The 12,225-nt window shown below is 53.8% G+C and overlaps 1 protein-coding gene across 5 annotated transcripts in view; it reads left to right on the top strand.

Annotated features, from left to right (window-relative positions):
- SMCO4 (single-pass membrane protein with coiled-coil domains 4) overlaps window positions 1-12,225 on the top strand; it is a 59,471-nt gene that overhangs the window by 44,786 nt on the left and 2,460 nt on the right. The window contains exon 1 of one of the 5 annotated variants that reach the window (XM_080816140.1): window positions 8,605-8,754. The exons of the other annotated variants lie outside the window; for them this stretch is intronic. The gene's annotated coding sequence lies outside the window, so the exon portion shown is untranslated. Of the gene's footprint in view, window positions 1-8,604; window positions 8,755-12,225 lie in introns of those variants that run through there. 5 annotated transcript variants of the gene reach the window in all.

The following is a 12,225-nucleotide window of genomic DNA, read 5'->3' as shown; positions in this document are numbered from 1 at the left end:
CCCATATGAGGTTTAAATGAGTCTGTCAGGGGCGGCTGGGGGGCTCTGTGGGTTAAGCCGTCTGCCTTTGGCTCAGGTCATAATCTCGGCATCCTGGAGTCAAGCTCTGTGTGGGGCTCCCTGCTCAGTGGGGAGCCTGCTTCTCTCTCTGCCCCTGTACCCCGCCATGCTCTCTCTCTCTCTCTCTCAGATAAATAAATAAATAAAATCTTTAAAAACAAATACATGAATGAGTCCTCCGTATGTCTTTGCCAAAGAGGACACACACCTCTCCTGCATGTGGGGATGGGCAAGTCGTAGTGTCCTTTGCCCACAGCCACAGGCAGTGATCTTAGAAGGATTTAGAAATGTTTGTACTCTTTAGGGCTCGAGCAAGCAGGAAGTTCAGGCAGGGAAACTCAAGTTAGGAGGCTGTTGTGGAACTCCTCACGAGCAAAGGTGAGGGCCTGACCTGGTGGTAGTGGGGATGGAGGAGTGGGGAGACGTTTGAGAGATGTCTAGCATGAGGTACTGGTAATACTCGGGGGAGAATGTGATACAGGAATAGGGGAGAAGGCGTGTGTCCTGGAAAACCTCAAACCTTTGACCTCCTACCATGAGTAAGAGGAGGAGGCTTCTATCATTCAGCAAATACTTAGTAAATCTCTGGTGGGAGAGGGGCGGTAGACAGAATTACTAACTCTGAAGAGGCAGAGCGAAAGAAGGGCCACTTTATATATTTATTTGTTGAAGATTTATTTATTTCAGAGAGAGAGCGAGCGAGCGCACAAGCACATAGGGGAGGGGCAGAGGGAGAGAGAGTCTCAGGCAGACTCCATACTGAGCACAGAGCCCCACGCAGGGCTCGATCTCATGCCCCTGAAATCAGTCCTGAGCTGAAACCAAGAGCTGTTCGGCCGACTGCCACCCAGGCACCCCAGGAAGGGCCATTTTAAAGGCATAAGAGTAGGCAAAAGGCAACTGATTTTGACTAGGGGATCGAGGATGTTTTCTCAGCGGCAAGAACATTACATGAAGCGGGCCAAGATGAAGAGCCCTGGGACTGGGCACATGTTGGCCTTTTTTGCCTCTATGTTCAGAGGGACAGGAGTGTGACTGCTCTATGTAATGTTGGGGACAGGCTTGGGCTCAGCACCCAGGGCCTGGAAGGCCAGGCCAAATCTACACTGTCCTTTGTTGACCCCGGGGGCCGCTGCAGGCTTTGTAGATAGAGGACTAAGAATGGAGCTGGGATTAAGTGAAATCATCCTGTTCAGAGACTGAGGAACCAGCGGACGGAGGCAGGCACTTTGCCGGCCGGGGGAACCTTATGGGGTCTGCAGACAGGCCGCTGGCAAATCAGTCAGCCTCATCCTCGGCACTCAAAAGCCTCTGGTCGTGTGGCCTTTGCCCGGACCATCTCCACTGACTGGTCAGTTTGGCAAAACAGCTTAAGGTACAGCAAGAAAAGGTGGCATTTAAACTAAAGACCAAATATTGATTGCTTTGTTAGTGACAGACTGCACTTCAGCAGCCCGAGGTCGCTGTCTGATAGGGTCATTCTCCTTCTCCTACCCCTGAAATTGACCCTCCTGGAGACTCCCAAGAAGGTGGACATGACATCGTGTCAGTGTTTGAGAGCAGCTTTGCGTGCGGACTCTCTTCTGCAGAGTATTTGAATTTGGGCATCAGCAATCAGGGCCTGCAGCAGAGCACAAATAATAGGCTTTGAGACATTCGCCGGGGGGTTGTAGAGTCCTTTCTGGATTGATCTTCTCGCCCTTCGTCTCTCGCTCATGCTCCACGGACCTCTGCTGCCTGCTCCCGCGCCCACACACCTTTCAGGTAGGCTCCTGCCTCCAGGCCTCTGCTCTCCCGTTCCCTGCACGGCCCCTTCCTCCCCTCCTTGTGCTCAAGGCTTGCTGCACTTTTTCTCTTCAGGCTTCTGCTGTCTGCTCAGACGCGGTCCCTTGTAACACTCCTGCGTTACCGCACATCCCCGACTCTCTGTCATACCCATCTTCTCTCCTCCGTCTCCTTCTGTCAGAGCACGTGCTTTGTTTTGCTCATCGCTCCGTCCCCACTGCCAAGTGTGCGCCTGGCACGTGGACGTGACCTTGTATCTGGGGTATTGGTGGCCGATCACTCAGCACATATAATCGGTGCCGGACATATGGTAGACGCTCAAGAAGTGTGTGAGTGAATGAATCGGTGGGTGAGCCAGTCTGTGTGTGATTAGCTAGTCCCCCGCGCCTCTAGTCCCCCGCGCCTAGCTGCTCACCAGGGGTTTGTTGAATAAATGAATGGATCCGAGGCCGACTCCCTCGATGGTGCGAGCCCTCGGTCTTCTTCCCGGGGGAAGGCCCCGACTTGACGTGCCGTCCCAGGCGCATGCGAGGGCGGTTGCCGTTTGCACTTGAAAATCCAGTCGATACCTCGCTCTCTCTCAGTTTGTCTGCCATCAGCCAGGCTCTGTAATTAACTTGCTGTAATTTAGCTTCGAGATGAATTTTTCATTTTAAAGAGGCCACAAACAACCGGCACTTCTGATGTCTCAGTTGTTAATGAAGCTCCCGTCTACCAGATCATGAGGACTGTAGCGCGCTGAGGGCTGTTGGTTAGCTCACTCCTGCCTGTAGGAGCGAGGGGACAAGCCGACGAGTCCTGGCAGGTTGTGGTCCTGTGTTCCTGGGGTGCTGCAGAGTATGCCAGTGTGCGGGCAGAGCCCCGGGGTGGGGGGGCGTGTGGGGCATCTTCCTTGGGGTCACGCTTTACCCAAAGATGTGGGGGAAATAACACTTAAAGCACATGGAGAGGTGCCTAAGTGGCTCACTCGGTCAAGCGTCTGACTTGGTTTTGCTTAGTTCCTGATCTCCTGGGTCATGAGATCGAGCCCTGTGTCGGGCTCTGTGCTCAGTGGGAGGCTGCTTGGGTATTCTCTCCCTTTGCCCCTTCTCCCGCTCTCTCTCTCTCTCTTCCTCTCTGTCTCTTTCTCTGTAAAATAAATAAATAAAGCCTTAAAGAAAAAAACAGATACTGAAACAAATATGGGTATCTGCTGGAGGAGAATTCAACATCGCATGGCTTAGTGGGTAAGAGCAGGGCTCTGGAACGTGACTGTCGGGGTTTGAATCTGTCCCATCACTTAATTGCTTTGTGGTCCTGGGCAAGGGACATAATGGCCCCAGACCTCAGTTCCCGCCTCTGAGGTGGGAGGCTGTGACACAGTAGAACCTCCCTCGTGGGGACACAGTCAGCATTCAGTGACAGCCACCGCAGGCTCCGGCCCAGCCCTGGCCTCCATGGACCGATGTTCACTTGCGTCTGCCGTATTTGAGACGCACAAGTCAGCAAAGCGCTGCCTTAAAAAAAACAAAACCAAAACCAAAAGAAACGGTGCCTACAATTGGCTGGTCTGCATATTTCATGAATTTCCCCCCCGACCTTGTCTGAGTCTTGCACTGTCACAGAGTTGAACTGTCATTAACAAAGGGCGAAATTAGCGACGCTTACTGCTAGTACCTGCTAGCTTCCAGCACCTAAGTGAGCAGCAGACGAAGTGGGGGAGCCTACAGGTTTGGACACGGAACTGCCATTTAAGGAGTGATGTTCTCTGAGGAGCCGCAGCCTTACTGAGTGCTCGCAGACGTGACCTGTGGCTTGCCTTTCATTCCCCAACAGCCTGGGGCTCATCAAGGTTGGAGAAGACTTGTAGCAGCAGAACCCAGGTCCATCTCTTCCATCTGATTTCTAAATTCCATCCCATTCTTCTCTTGGATTCCCCTAGAGATAGAGAGCTCCCTCCTCCCAAAGTAGGAGTCTTCTGCCATCCGTTTAGGCTCTGCCTTCCAGAACACAACTGAACCAGGATTTTTCAGCACACAGCTTAGGTTCTCTGACCTCTGGACCCCGTGTTGGCACAACTCCACTGGGAAACGTGATTTAACTGTTTAGTGGCCCTCACTGTTGGGGAGGTCTTCTCAAACCAGTGTTTATCAGCTGCTGCTCACAGCCAATGAACTGACTGGGAGATTAGTGGATCTCAGTGGACGTCTTTTCTAATGACATGAAACAAGATGGCTGCTTGTCGTAAGCCTCCATGTTCCCTTGTAGAACTTCAGTCTCAGGCTGTGTGGTGTGCACTGCTGTTAACGAGGTTGCTTTCTCTGCACTCAAAAGCCACTGTTCTCAACCCTCTTGCGGGAATTTCAAATTACTTCTTTTCTCTTGAATAGTAGTTGTTGTCTTGTCTTCTCTGTGGTTGGATTTGCTTCAGGTCAGCTGGTTTTAAACCAAGTTGCTGTGCTGGAACACAGTTGCTGGTCACTGTGCATGTCTCTCTGACTCCCCAGTAAAGAAGGACAGTGGGCTGTCCCCAGTGAGATGACAGGGGCCATCGAAGGCCCTGCCTCCCGTCTGGCTGCCTCTGTGGGCTGTGTGAGAAGGGCGTGGCCTCGGGGCTGGAAGCACCTCTTCTGTCGCTGGTTCTTGGGAAGAGCCTGTGGGGCTGGCCTGCCTGCCCACAAGGGGGCATCTTTTCTTCCCTGGAGGCCAGCAGGAGAGGTCTCATCTTGTCACATGTTGTCCTGAGAAACGTGACCATCACTTGAACAGAAAAGAGGGACACAGCTGCAAAGACGAAATGGAGTAGAGCATCCGCAGGGCCTCCAGGTCCTCAGCTGTGTGTGTGTTGGGGGCGGAGGGGAGGCGGGCATGGCGGGGCGGGGGGACGCACATAAGCCGCCTGAGCAGCAGTGGGGTGCTGGGGTGCTGGGGCCAATGCCAAGCGCTTTGCTTTTGTGATCTCATGCAGCCCCCACGTCCTCACACGGGCCTGACAAGACCCTCACCCTGCTTCAGCCTCACGTCCTCCGTCCTGTCCCCTGTTCTCAGTTGGTGCCCCCTGACTCTTCACACTTTTATTTTATTTTATTTTTTTAATTTTATTTATTTATTTGAGAGAGAGAGAACTCATTGGAGGGGAAAAGTCAGAGGGAGAAGCAGACCCCCTGCTGAGCAGGGGGTCCGATGTGGGACTTGACCCCGGGACTCCAGGATCATGACCTAAGCTGAAGGCAGTTGCTCAACCAACTGAGTCACCCAGGCACCCCAGACTCTTCTCGCTTTAAGGTCTGTGACCTGTGGCTGCAGGTATGCTATGTGCTGCTGCAGTCTCACAATAGACCTCCGTGCCCTTTGTCCCCCTTGGGGACAACTGTGTCATAGCTTCTCACTCTTCAGATGTCTGACATCTCCTCTGCCTTCCTGCCTCCTAAGGTGATGACCTTTTTCCCATTTCATGCACAATCAGTGGCAGATGCGTGAGAACTTGGGCTTGCTCCCAGGACCATGCTGGTGGCCCCAGACCCACTCTGTCTGCCCCCGGGGCTACTTCCCTCGGTTCTTTTTCCTTCCTTGTCCTGGTGCGCTTCCCCCATGATACGAACATTCTGTAACTGCCTTAACTACCTAACACACAGAGCAAAACTCTTGTCCTCATAGCCCCGAATTCTGACCCTCTTTTAATAATAGAGAGTGGTGTTGCTGGCGCTCCTAACCTTCTGTAGTATGTAAGCACGTACCAGGCATTATTCTCATGAGTTCATGAGGTAGGATTTTTACCCCCATTTCTCAGATGAGAAATCAGAGGCCCGGGAAGATGGAGCACCTTGCCTGAGGTCCCATGCTTGCCCCCGAGCCCTGTCCTGAGAAGAGTTGCCTACTGGCGGTCTCCATCCTCTCTGCCCCCTTCCCCTCTGGGACCTACTCCTATCACTGCCCCCTCCTCACTTCTCCCCCAAAACCTACTCGTAACCCAATTTTGGAGCACTTTCTGCACTTGCTTCCCAGGACACCTTACTCTTCCTCGTCTTCCTTCTTTCACACGTTTTCAGTCTGTCTTGCTGATTCCTCTGCTGTCCTCCCAAATCTCAGCATTACATCACCCCAGGGCTGTGGCCCTGGCTTGTGTCCCTGTCTGTGCTCAGTCGCCAGCCTCGTGGCTTTCAGTGCCGACAGCTCCACGTTCCTGCCCCCAGCCCGGCTCGCACCCCTGCCAGCCTCCTCCATCCCACTGCCTGCTCGCTGACTCCACTAGGATCTCCAGCGTGATGCATCCCAGCTTCCCACACCCCCACTCAGCCCTCCTGGCCTCATCCCCACATGTCTCAGCGGCCCCTCCATTCTTCCACATCCTTGGGCTTTAGTTTCTTTTTTCACACTCCAGTTCCGGTGTGCTGCTAAATCACGTGGACTCTAACTTCCGAATGCACGCAGGGTCTGACCATTTTTCACCACATCTGCCCCCTCCCTGGACCATGCCACCACATCTCACCTGAATGATGCCCAAGCACCTTCGCCAGTCTCCTTGCCTCAGCCCTGTACCCTGCGGCCAGTTGTCCAGCGGTGCTCTTTTTAATTCTTGGCCAAGCCCCCATCTCACGCTCTCCCTGCTCCCTCTTTGGCCTCACCTCTGCACACTCTCTTCTGCCCTCTCCAGCCCTGTCGGCCACTGTGCTGCCTCTCAGATGTGCTGGTGGTGGGATGGGAGCTACCCTCGGGCCTGCCCTGTCTGGAATGTCTTCCTGAGAATCTGCACGGATCACATCCGCACTTCCTAGAGTCTCTGGTCCAAAGTCACTTTCTCAGGAAGCCTTCCTTGATGGATTACTCTCAGTGTGCTGCCTCTGTACCACCCCTCCCCTTTCTATTCTCTACAACACATAGCATCATCTGACCCTGATTCCATTCATCTGTTGGTTGCCTGTCTCCCCGTGTCCTCATCAGCTACCCAGAGGCAGCATTCTGCCTGTCTTGTTCCTAGCTGTATCCCCATTCTATCCCCTGACATACATACACTAGGTGCTCAAAACATATTTGAATGACAGGTACTTTTATCCCTGGTTTATAGATAGAATAATTGGAAGTCTGAGAGTTACTTGCCCAGGGCCACAGACCCTAGAAGTGCCAGGACAAGGGAGGAAATGCTGACATGAGCTTCACTGCTCCATGTGCTCCTTCTCCTTGTTAAATAAGGACCATAACACGTAAAGTGCACAGTTACCGTGGGGATGAAACGGGTCATGTACAGGAAGGCACTTGTAAACCCCAGTGTGCTGGAGGGACAGGGCTTAGCTAGTTTAGCAAGAACTGTAGCTTTTCCCATCTGTGTTATTTAGCAAGCTGCCCGAAGGCTCTTTTGCCTTCTTGGATTTTTGTTCAGGAATAGCCGATATTGTCTCCACCAAATTACCTACCTCCTCCCTTCTGCGCCTGGTGAGGGAACTACGTGTGTGTGTGTGTGTCCGTTGGCTTTTGTCTGTCAGTAGCTCTGATCTCCCCCTCTGCCCGCCATCAGGTGGAAAGCTCCTCCACCGACCTCTGTGGCCCGTCAGCAGCTGGGGGGCAGGCGGGAGGGGACAGCTGGAGCCCATGGGCCGGTGGCTGTCACTGTGTGTTCATGTCTGTGTTCCCGGGGAAGACGCTCACGTTATCAGCAGGTGCTTAGCGGGTGTTAGGAGGCCCATCTTGCACAATTCTCCTGGCAGCCTGCCCACCCCCTACCCCCATTCCGTGGCAGACTTGAGTGAAGTAATCACAGGCCCGTTATGGCTAAATACCAGGGACATAAAATGAAGCAGGCACACTTGAACCACAGAGCTGAGGCTCTCAGGCATACAATTTGTGATTCCCCGAACCCAGGGCAGCTTTCCTGGTCTCAGAACATGGGGCACAAAGCGGTTCAGCCCTCCTAGTGCCTCCTGTTAGGGTAATGACGCAACCACGGGGAAAGGGTGGTAGACATCCCCCCACGAACGCCCTTCAAACATGTTGTTCATTCATCTGCATGCCTGGTTTTCAAGGAGGACAAAGATGCAGCCATTTACTCCGTGATCACCTGACGGGGCTGCCTTTTCCAGAGAAGGAGGGCCACAGCACCTGAGAAAAGGCGACCAGCATGGAAACTAGGCTGGTAGTCTTCCTGGGGGAGCTGTCTCTCGTGGGGAGCCACTGCCAGGGCCTGGTTTTCCTACTCCCCTTGATTGTGTGGGGATATGTGGGTATCATTAGCACAGTTCGAAGCTGCTTAATGTTGTCACCAGGCCAGGCCATGCTGTCCTGAGCTGAGGCTCAGACCTGGTTTCCCGCCCTGGTTCTTACCTCTGCTCCTGGCTGTTTCTCTATTAGGGTTCAATGCTGTATGTACACTATGTGTTCTAACCTGAGAAAGATACCCATTAAGAACTTAATGAGCATGTATCCACAGGAGTATATGCATGTGTGTGTGTGTGTGTGTGTGTATACACACACATATATATATACATATATATATACACACACACATATATACATATATGTGTGTGTGTGTGTGTGTATCACTGGAAGGCTATCCCCAGAGAAAAACTGTAAGCTTAAAACGATTCTGTACAAAAGGACTGTGTCCCCACCCCTTGCTGTCTGCCTCCCTGCCTCCCACCCAGACACTGGGGACCAGTCGGAACGTTGCAGAGCTGACCAGTTGCCGGGGACTGGCCTTGGTGGGGGAGGGGCAAAGCAGGTGGTTTCATTAGAACTGGGTGGGACTCAAGTGTTTGTGAAGTCTTCTGTTTCCCGGGTTAGGGGAGCTGGAGCCAGCGGGGCGGACCAGGTGGCAGTCGCAGTCGTAAGGCTGGAACGGTGCTAGTGGCTTCTCCTTCCTGCCTGCGTGACTTGCTGGGAAGAAGCCAGACCTCGCAGTGTGAGCTTCGTCTTCGGTTTCCTCTCTGTGAGGGGCTGGTAAGCGACGATGTGGCCCCAGAGTGGGGAGTGGGTCATGGAGATGGGGGCAGGGGGGGCACAGGGGGACAGCAACTGTTCAGGCTTCGGAGTCAGACGGGGGATTGACCTTGGACTCTGCCACTCACAGAGACAGGACTTTGGACTCGTCGTGGCTGAAGCTGGAACAGTTACTACAGCCAGGGCTCTTTCCGCTGGAAGCTAGCACAGGGAAAATAGGTATTGACAACCAGAAGATGGAAACATGCCAATGTACTTGAAGGATGAGAGCCTTGTAGCGCCGGGCCGTAGAGGGACTCCATGAGAAGGACAGGAGAGCGGTCCCCCCTGCCCCTGTCTGCTCTTCCCAGCCTGGCTTTCTCTGGTGTCTTCTGCACGTGGCATCAGACGGCTCCTCAGGCATCAGACATCTGTGCGATTGTCCAACTTCAGTGTCTCTTAATGTTTCTTAGCATAGATTTCTGAACTAGAGGCTGATTGACCCAGCTCTTTTTTTTTTTTTTTTGAGGCAAACCACACACTTCAGAGGTCCTGGCCAAGCCTGGGTGAGCCAGCTGTGCCCTGTGGGCCGCCTCGCCTGGTCCAGTGAGCTGAGGCCAGAGCACGTGGTGAGGTAGTCCTCAGATGGTCCAGAAGGAGGCAGGGCCCAGACATGAAGCATATACGAACTTCAGCCAGAAGGGCTCTGTGTTTCTGCTAAGTTGGCTTTTCTAACCGCCCCCCCCCCCATGGTTATTTCATGCCTGCTCTTTCCTCAAGCTTACCTCCCAGCTCCACAGACTTTCTTGTTTCCTGGAGAAAGTCCAAGCCTCTCATTCCTACCACACGGCACAGACCTGCCTCCTCCTGTCCTTGTCTTCCTTGCCTGCCTCCTGTTGGATTTGAAGTTGTGCCTTGGCATCTCTCAAGGGCCACGCAGCCCTTCTGGGCCCTCAGCTTGCTCCCACAGGTGTCCCCACGTTTTCAGCACCAGGGTTCTCCCTGATCTGCTGGAGCCCTCCAGTGCCTGTCCTGGCTGCACAACATGCTTCCCGCCGGACCTCAGACCCCAGCTGTCTGGGCGCGTGCTGGCGTGGGAAGCATTCACCACGAGTCGGTCCGGGATTCGGGAGCTTGCTCCAGAACGCCCGTCTGCTGGGCACGATGCCTGATTTAGTCCCGCTGACTTTTTTTCATGCCAAAACTTTGTCAGTGAGGGAAGCATCGTGTTCATTTGCAGCCGGGCACAGACTCCTCTCTTCTCAGATGAGCAACCGTTTGTGGACGACGCTGTAGTCGCCCCGGTCTGAACCCTCCCCTCTCGCTCCACCGAAGTCACTTGTCAGATCTTCGTGTTCTCACGGGTGTTCAGAAGCAGTGCACTTCTTGACTGTTGTGGTCCCCAGGATTTTCTATTCTGTTTCTCCCCTTCACTTGCCTCTCCCCAGGCTTCTTTGCTCGCTCCTCCCTGCCCTCCCTGCCCTCTGACTGGTGCTGTGGGCCCCAGGCTGGGCCCGTTTCTCCATCTCCCTTGCCTTCAGTGAGCTCACCTTGTCCGATAGCTGATCACTTCTGAATATAGATCTGCAGCCCAGACCGAGCTCCTGACTCACGGCTCCAGCCGCCTCCTTGGGATTTCCATGACGATGTCCAGTTGGCATCCTCGCCCACGGGTCAGTGTAAACAGAGCACCTACTGTTCTTTCTCAAATCCATCCCTTCCCCCTAGCCCTGTGCCTTTTCTCTCAGCAGGGTCTCCACCCAGCCCGTTGCTCAAGCTCCAAACTTTAGTTCCACCTGTGATTTTTACCCCCTTTTCCTCTCAGGTGACCTCCAGTGTATAAGTAGGGCCTGACAGTTGTGCCCCCAAAGTATGGCCCGACTCCACCCTCCTTCCTGTTGCCACTCTGTCCCCCGGGCAGAGCCATCCCCCTCCCACCCTGGTCCATTCCAGAGGCCTCCCTTTTTATTTATTTATTTATGTTACTTAGAATATAAATAAATCTTTTTTATTTATATAAATATATAAAATAAATTTATATTATTTATTATTTATCACAGACCAGCCAGAGGGAGCTTTTTAAAAGCCCGCGCCTCCCTGTGTGAGGCCCTTCAGGGCCTTGTGCTGCTCTTGGGTTGAAAACGTGGCTCCTTACCATGGCCTGTGAGCCCCCGGATGACCAGGCCTTGGCTGCCTTTTCCTGGTCTGTCTGCCACTCTCCTCCCTGTTCTTTCCACTCCTTCTGCTATCATACCCCACTTTCGACCCTTCCCTCCCCTCTGGTGTCATCTCAGAGGTGTTTTCTCTGATTCTTGGCCCCAGGATGAGCATGGGGCTGTGGTTTGACACCCCCAGCATCAGTGAGTGAAGTCAGGGAGGCTGCCTGCTGCAGAGCCCAGAGTCCAGACCTGCGTGTTTGTCCTTAAAATCCTGACTAGACCATACTGTCCCCGGCACCTTGAGGCCTTTTCTCTAAGCCTCCAGGAACTTCTGAATGCATCTCACAGATGTCAAGAGCCGGTCATCACGGAGGCTGCTGCCTGTGAATGCTGATGTGGGAGGGCGCAGACAGCCGCTAACGGAGGAGGACCAAAGTGAGGGCCCGTGCCGTCAGCCAGAGCAGCCAGGGCCCTTGTGAACACTGGGCTCCTGGAGCTGCCTGCCTGTGGCCTGGCCCAGGAGGGGTCCTGTGAGCAGCAACCAGGTCCTTCGTTTCCCATTGACCTGACAGGCCATTGACTCCACGGGGGAATAGCTTTGCATCGGAGGGCTGCTAATGGCTTGTGTCTTTTTAAACAGTTCCATGAGGCCAGGATGAGGAGGGAGCAACTACGGTTTCCCAGCCGACAGGGGAGGCTGCCCCTGATGGTGCTATTCCCACGAACGGGGCGACCAGTGACAGCACAGTTTTTCTCTTGCTCCTTGGTCTCTTCACCTCTCGAATGGGGGCACTGAGCCTGTTCCATCCGACTCCCAGGCTGTTGGGGTCAGCCCTAGTCCCCTCAGCTAGCGGGCATCGAGTGCCTTCTCCACGCCACGCACCCTGTTACAGGTTCTCGTCTTGTCCTCACTAGGCCCTGTGAGGGCACACCACCATTCTTAGCCTCTCCTTGGGGTGGTGGGGGTCGTGGGGACATAGAGAAGCTCAGGAAGGCCGCCCGGGGTGGCAGGCAGGTGAGTTGTGAGGAGAGGAAGCTGCTCCGTCTGGCTCGTGGCCTGTTTTGCATCCCTTTGGGTGTCCAGAGCACCATGGTCGTGTGCCTTTTCCGGTCCTCACGGTCAGAAGCTGCTCAGATTGTTCAGCCCATGACAGTGAGGCCCAGTGAGGCGAAGGGACTTGCCTGCAGCTGTTCATACAGTCAGTGGTACGTCCTGTGTTTGACCCTAGGTCTGTCTGAATGTTCTGGAAAAGACTTGAAAAGGAGAACTGGTAAAGCCAGGGGTTCCTACACTTGTCAGGTGTTCAGAGAGTACTAGTGAGTATTTTTAGAA

Source organism: Martes martes (assembly GCF_963455335.1).
Source record: "Martes martes genome assembly, chromosome: 10".
NCBI lineage: Eukaryota > Metazoa > Chordata > Mammalia > Carnivora > Mustelidae > Martes > Martes martes.
The sequence above is the reverse complement of the archived record's forward strand: the minus strand, read 5'-3'. Positions and strand labels throughout refer to the sequence as shown.